This window comes from Fulmarus glacialis, unplaced genomic scaffold (genome assembly GCF_000690835.1).
Source record: "Fulmarus glacialis isolate BGI_N327 unplaced genomic scaffold, ASM69083v1 scaffold4941, whole genome shotgun sequence".
NCBI lineage: Eukaryota > Metazoa > Chordata > Aves > Procellariiformes > Procellariidae > Fulmarus > Fulmarus glacialis.
In genome coordinates this window covers 27,710-34,925 of record NW_009194541.1, presented here as the reverse complement: position 1 = coordinate 34,925, position 7,216 = coordinate 27,710, and the positions used below count along the sequence as shown (strand labels likewise).

Genomic DNA, 7,216 nt, shown 5'->3' with positions numbered 1-7,216 from the left:
GAAGAGCACAGAAAATGATGTTGCAGGTGTTCAGGAAGGTATGAAGAGAGCTGTCTGAAAAGGGAAGGGATGAACAGCAAGTTTTTTAGGAGACACCCATTTTTTTAGGAAAAAAAAAGTAGCATGAGAAGCAAGTAACAATGCGCACGTACAGAGCTAGAACTGTAAGCAGAGTTGTAGCTTTGAGTTTCCCCAGTTTTGTCTATGTGGCCATTATCACATTTTTTGGAAGAGCACAGAAAATGATGTTGCAGGTGTTCAGGAAGGTATGAAGAGAGCTGTCTGAAAAGGGAAGGGATGAACAGCAAGTTTTTTAGGAGACACCCATTTTTTTAGGAAAAAAAAAGTAGCATGAGAAGCAAGTAACAATGCGCACGTACAGAGCTAGAACTGTAAGCAGAGTTGTAGCTTTGAGTTTCCCCAGTTTTGTCTATGTGGCCATTACCACAACAGAGAAAGCCCCTGAGATGTCTGATGCTTCCACCCAGATGGAACTGGTAAGGAAGGAGACTTCAGTACAGACAGTAGGTTGCAAGGACTGCCCAGACCCTTCCCCTGGAGAAAAGGTAACTACCTGCAAAAGATGTGCATAGGTTGATGATCTGTTGTGTCAGATGGCTGAATTGCAGGAAACAATTAAAAGGCTGACCAGAGATGTCAAAAACTACAAGAAAAGGTTCTTCAGGTAAGTAAAAAACAAGCAGCAGCAGAAGGAAAACATTGGCCCACTGTGAAACAGGAGAGGTGAATTAGTCACCAACAATGCTGAAAAGGCAGAGGTTCTCAACGCTTTCTTCACCTCTGTCTTTACCAGCACTGTTGAGCCCCAGGCCTTGGGAACAAAAATCCAGGTTGATGCAAACACAGACCCACCATCAGTGAAGAGTTGGTATGTAAACCATTACAGGAGCTTGACCCTTACAAATCGATGGGCCCTGACGTTATCCACCCAAGGGTGTTAAGAGAGCCAGCTGACATCGTTGCGAGGCCGCTCTCCATAATCTTTGAGAAGTCGTGGAGATCGGGGGACATCCCAGAAGACTGGAGGAAGGCTAATGTCACCCCCATCTACAAGAAGGGCTTAAAGGAAGATCCAGGAAATTATAGGCCCATCAGTCTTACTTCAGTCCCTGGGAAAGTTATGGAACGAATCCTCCTGGGGCTATCACAGGTCAAATGACGCACTTGATTGGGAAAACCCCGCACGGATTCACCAAGGGCCAATCGTGCTTGACAAACCTGATCACCTTCTATGACAAAGTAACCTGCTCAGCTGATGTGGGACGAGCAGTGGACATTGCCTACCTGGATTTCTCCAAGGCTTTCAATACGGCTTCCCACAGCCTCCTCCCAGAGAAACTGATGTGTTACAGTCTAGACAAGTGGTCCGTGCGGTGGGTGGGGTGTACAGGCCGCACCCAGAGGGTAGTGGTAAATGGCTCCTTTTCAAACTGGCAACCTGTCACAAGTGGGGTCCCTCAGGGATCGATATTGGGCCCAACGCTGTTTAGTATCTTCTTAAGTGATCTGGATGATGGGATCAAACGTACCCTGATGAATTTTGCTGATGATATGAAACTGAGCGGGGAAGTTGACACTTCGGAAGGGAGAGTCACCCTGCAGGAAGATCTGGATAGGCTGGAAGAGTGGGCTAACCAGAACCTTACGAAGTTCAACAAGGACAAGTGTAAAGTCTTGCACCTGGGAAAACATAATCCAGGAGTGCAGCACAGGCTGGGATCTACCTGGCTGGGGAGCAACTCTGTGGAAAGGGACCTGGGGGTCCTGATGGACAAGTTCAATATGAGTGAACAGCTTGCTGCTGCGGCAAAGAAAGCCAACAGGATGCTGGGTTGCATCAAAAAGGGCATCACCAGCAGAGATAAATAAGTCATCATCCCATTCTACCCAGCGTTTGTCAGGCCACACTTGGAATACTGTGTTCAGTTTTGGTCCCCGGTACACGAAAAAGATGTGGACAGGCTGGAGAGGGTCCAGAGAGGGGCCACAAAGATGATCAAAGGCCTGGGAAGGCTGCCATATGAGAAAAGGCTGAGAGAACCAGGTTTGTTCAACCTTGAGAAAAGAAGGCTTAGGGGAGACCTTCTCACCATGTTCCAGTATTTAAAGGGTGGCTACAAAGAAGATGGAGACTCCCTTTTGACAAGGAGTCACATGGAAAAGACCAGGGGTAATGCATACAAATTACTCCTGGGGAGATTCCGATTGCACACAAGAGGAAAATTTTTCACAATGAGAACAATCAGCCATTGGAATAATCTCCCCAAGGAAGTGGCGGATTCCCCAACATTGGACACTTTTAAGATGCGGCTGGACAGGGTGCTGGGCCATCTTGTCTAGACCGTGCTTTTGTCAAGAAAGGTTGGATTGGATGATCCTTGAGGTCCCTTCCAACCTGGTATTCTATGATTCTATGATTATTGGGACAAAGCCAGTTAGTTGGAGAAGAGGACAGCTAAGGGTCTATGTAGCAAATATCAGTAGAGGCTCATTTGCTCATCAGTGTTTGCATGGCCTCACTGGGTTTGAATTCTTTCCCCTGAAATTACGGCATTTTAGACTGCACAGCTATCTTTAGCTCTTTAATGAGATCACTTGGACAATTAGTAGCTCAAAGCTCTGTGAAGTCTATGAGGGGTTAGCTGAAGACTGCTCTTGCAGCATAAGCTCTCTCTTGTATTTTTTCCTCTAATAATTAGAGCTGCAAGAGCAAATAAAGGGCCAACAAATGCTTCATGGCTCAGGACATGCAGGTAAATGAAAGCCTAACAGTGGAAGTGATTTTAAGTTTCAGGCTAGAGTTTTATTAGGGTAATACTGAGGAGGAGTATGGTATGCTCTCATATTTTGTATGGGCATTTTTCTGGTCCAGTAAAGGGGGTTACAAGGCTTCCACAGCATAGTCAAACACTGAGGTATCTTCCTCCACAGTTCTCCTTAAGACCTGGCTCACTTTAAATTCCCCCAACTCTCCCTCTCACAAGGGGATGAAACACCGAAGGACTGTGCCACCAGTGTCAAGGGGAGGCCCCCTGTGTTACAGACCAGCGAGAGCTTACTTGCACAGCTTGCAAACCACTCTTCAGCTTCCACACGCAGCTCCTGTCCTTGTAACTCGTGAGGTGACTGCTGCCTCTGGACAGCCCAGCAGTCAGCATGTGCCGGGGAAACTGGCCAGCATGGGCTGGCAGAAGCAGTCCTGCCGCACCGCCTGCAAGAGCCTCCCCAAATCCTGGGAAAGAAGGTCGAGCTGTGGGGGGAGAGGATGGCATGGACCAGGCATGCACCCTTGGCTGCATTTTGGGTGTCCATCAATGGCAAGGAGTAGATGGTATCTGGGATGTGTGGCTTGTGCTTGGCTGGAAGTCACAGCACAGACCATGCAGAACAGTAACTGCATCTTTGGCTGTCATTTCCAACCCATGTAACATCTGGTCTGGGGGAGGAGAAGCTGCTGAAAATGAGGTCACTTTTAGAAATATGCCTAAAATGTGGATGTCGGGAAATGAGACACCATGTGTTTTATTTTCTTGGCTTTTAATCTATGAAAGGTGGACACATTTTGCAACAGACTTAAGATCTGTTATTGAAAGCATGAGTTATTTATCTTGGGGAGCTAATGCTCAGTCATTTGCTGTACTGGTCAGTAGCCACAGGTGATGACAAACTACATATTCTTCCATCTTTTCTAAATATTGCATTTCCTTAAGCAGAAAACCCGCAGTGACCTGCCCTCTAGCCATACCCAATAAAGGCAGGACAGCTGAAAGACAAAGCATTTCTACATGCTGAGGAAGGAGCGGGTGGCCCACCTAGCCACACACATCAGCTGAAAGGTGCAGCAAAGCCAAAGAGGAAAGTGAAGGGTTTGGCTGTGGCATTTTTGATGTGTTTTTGCTTCTGCATCCTCTTCTAGTTAGAAAGCAAATGAAGCGTTGTATTTCCCCAGCCCCACTGTGGGTTTTCCACTGCCTTTTCTCAGGCCTAGGTTCTTGCCCTCTCCAGTTGCTTTGGGGCAATGACACTCCACCCTTCCTGTGGCACAAGAGCTGTGCATCTTGCTGCACTGCATAGATTAGGGAGGGGAGCAGGAATTACTTACTTAGGTACAAAAAAATTAGCAGATATTTCATCTCAACTTGTAGGCTAGCTCCTGGCAAGCCAGAGTGGGAAGATTTCCTGCTGTACCAAATGCTAGTTGGAGCAGCAGCTGAAATGTGCAATTTAAAATTTATATGTGATAGTCTCCCATATTACAAAAATTAAAATACTATGAATCATCGCATCAGCATTCTAGGTCACTCTTATTCCCAGATGTGAGAGTTAAAAATCCTAATGAGGTTTTTTTTTAAGTGAAAGTTATTAAAAGTTATTAAAAATAACTTTCTGGTTAGGAAGTAAAACTTGATACTTAAATGCCAAGACACCACTAGGGATACTTGCTTTTGTATCTTCTGGATCACGGTGTGATGAGTTTCAGCTGGAAATTCCTTAAAAATTTCTCCAGATATTAGGAAAAACAAGCATAGGAATGAAATTCCTGCTCTCCCAAAGTCAGTGGGAGCTTGGCCGGGGACTTTGAAAGGAGCCATAATTCAACTACGGGAACAGGATTCTGATTGTAGATGTGCTTTACAATTCAAAAATAATTACACTGGGAATACTCTTATGCTGTAGTAGCTTGAGAATAAAACCAAGCCCTAAGCTTCCAAGTAACAAAAACGAAAGGTAAATCATAAATTTATAAGATGGGGAAAAGGCTGGGAACAGACAGTACTTTCTTTAAGATAGCCTGTTTTATCCACACTCTCTAAAACACCCACGTTGAGGGCTAATGGCCAAATTCGTTATCGTGTTACAACAGCATCCAGAAACCTTATCAGGATTTATCCCTCATTTATCCTTCATGTGCTTTACAGATCTATAGAAAGAGGGAGTCTCTCAAGACTTTTTGGCAACTCAGCTTTAATAGAAGTGAAAATGTAATAAAAGTGGGGAGACCTCAGGAATGCAGCTATTCCCCCTCCAACCTGAGATGTTGCAATGAAGTGCTAGGAACACAAAGCAGTAGAATGAAACACAAAAGGAAAGGTTAGGGAAAGTTTTCCTTCCTATACCTCTTGACCTGAAAGTCTGTGTAGAGCTTTAATACGCTACACAGAACTGACTAGTTCTTGATGCACTGATTTATAGGAAGGAAACTTAACAACAAAGATAGTGGTGGATATACCACCCCACCATTTGTACTCTGCTTCGGCTCCTCTTTGGACACTGAAGTCCTTCTGAAGACTTGATAACCCTCTCTGCACCAAAGGACTGTTGCAAACCAGCTACAAGGTTGCCTTTCTGCAGATATGACTTTCAAAACAGAAATATAGAAAATCTAGTAAAGGCTTGACCATTAACCTTCAGAGAACATTTAGATCTATGCTTGTAAATTCAGTTTTGCAAGTGGTAAGACAGTTAATCAATCTCACCATTTTCAGAATTACAGGCAAAACCCCCTTTGATTTACTGTCCTCAATGTTTCCAAACCAAACATAACAAAACTACTCACTTTCATTTATAAGCATTCTGTAGAAACTAATCAAGCCATTCCTTTGCTAAGTATATAGGAAAGAAAGAAACAGAGATTCTTCTCAACATCATTACTAAATATTTGGGAAATATTCAGATTCAGTTACGACAGGAATATACAATCACGAAGCCAGATTTTGTTCCCACCTCCACTTCCTCACTGTCTGATCCTGGCTGCATGAGATGTAATCTCTACCTGTATTAGGAGTCTATATACATACACACACATAGATACAAGAGACAAATAAGGAGGCAATCATATTCTATTTCTGCAAAGCACTTCCAAATCCCTAGATGAAAATCACTGAAAACGTACAAGCTATCATCACAGCCAAAGCACTACTGGTTGATGATGCTACCTGAAAGAGATCCTGCATCCATACATTGGCACAAACACAGAACAGCACCAGACAAATGTCAGCACCAGCAGTGGGGTTCAGCCTGGATCATTCTGGTTTCTTAAATGAAAAGTTTCAAATGAAATGTACCAAGGAATTCAAAATACTGAAGGAAAGAAACAGGACAGATAGGGAAAAGGCATGTTTTATGTATGGTTATACAATTTGTGACCTTCAAGCTAAAGCAGAAAATAAAAAAGAAACCATGATTAAAGAATATTTCCGGTGCAAAATTCTACTAACTGATGAGAAATTTGGAAGCAACAAATCAGATAAGAAAATGCCATAAACTGGATTTGAAATGTTAATTTTCCTTATATGATTAAAAGATGCCCATTGTTTAACCATAGTGGGAAGCACTTTTCCATCCCAGGAAAAAAAAATAACAATCAGAAAGTTTTTTGAATATTCTTTCCACACTCTCTGCACTTTTTCTTTTTTCTTCCTTCAAGGAGATTGTGAGAGATTTAAGCTTGCTTGGGGACAGATTACAGAAAAAAATAATAGCAGTCATAAACTGTTTAGGGAGTGAATTGCTGTCTCCTCTTTTATTTGGGATTAGACATACTTAAACAAGATCAGTAAGGGACTTTTTCAGGGGAAAAAAACAGTGGCTGTCAAGAAGAAATATTTGCTATACCTAGAAAACTAAGTAGTTTTCTACTCAGAATAAAAAAATAGTACATACAATATAGCTGGAAATTAAAGCACAAGTGAAACATTTTTTGGAAGGAAAAGACCAAAAATTATTTATGTCTCAAAAACCAGGGGAAAACTGCTATTCATAAGAAAAAAAAGCCTGGAATCCCAAAGAACTTCTGACTTCATGTTTGAAATCTGACATTCTTTAACATGGGCCCTGGTATTAGAAGATGACATTATTGTTGAGGTGTAAAACTGAGTGGTGGTCATCTGAAACAGAAATTTGTTCAGGTCTTCTAAGAAGAAAGTCTTACCTGGTTACAGCTTCTTGTATTAAATTTACCCTTCTTTGTTACATGATTTTAGGTTTGCTGCATATTGTTTTATGTTTTTTTAAACTGATACAGGAAAATAACGATTCCAGCTGCATTTGACCAGAAGGCACCACCTTTACTAGTGATGTACATAAATAATTTAGATCTAAATTTCCGAACTTTTGCCAGGGAAACAGGCTGTCGCTTTTGAAGTTGTGAATTATTATTAATAATTATCATGTTGTCCTTATGTTAAGGACAATA

General features: G+C 42.5%; 1 protein-coding gene across 1 annotated transcript in view; it reads right to left on the bottom strand.

The window, feature by feature from the left end:
- Nucleotides 1-7,216, bottom strand: part of MICU2 (mitochondrial calcium uptake 2) — a gene marked incomplete at its 5' end in the record, with an annotated part of 39,703 nt that overhangs the window by 5,340 nt on the left and 27,147 nt on the right. The window lies entirely within an intron of this gene.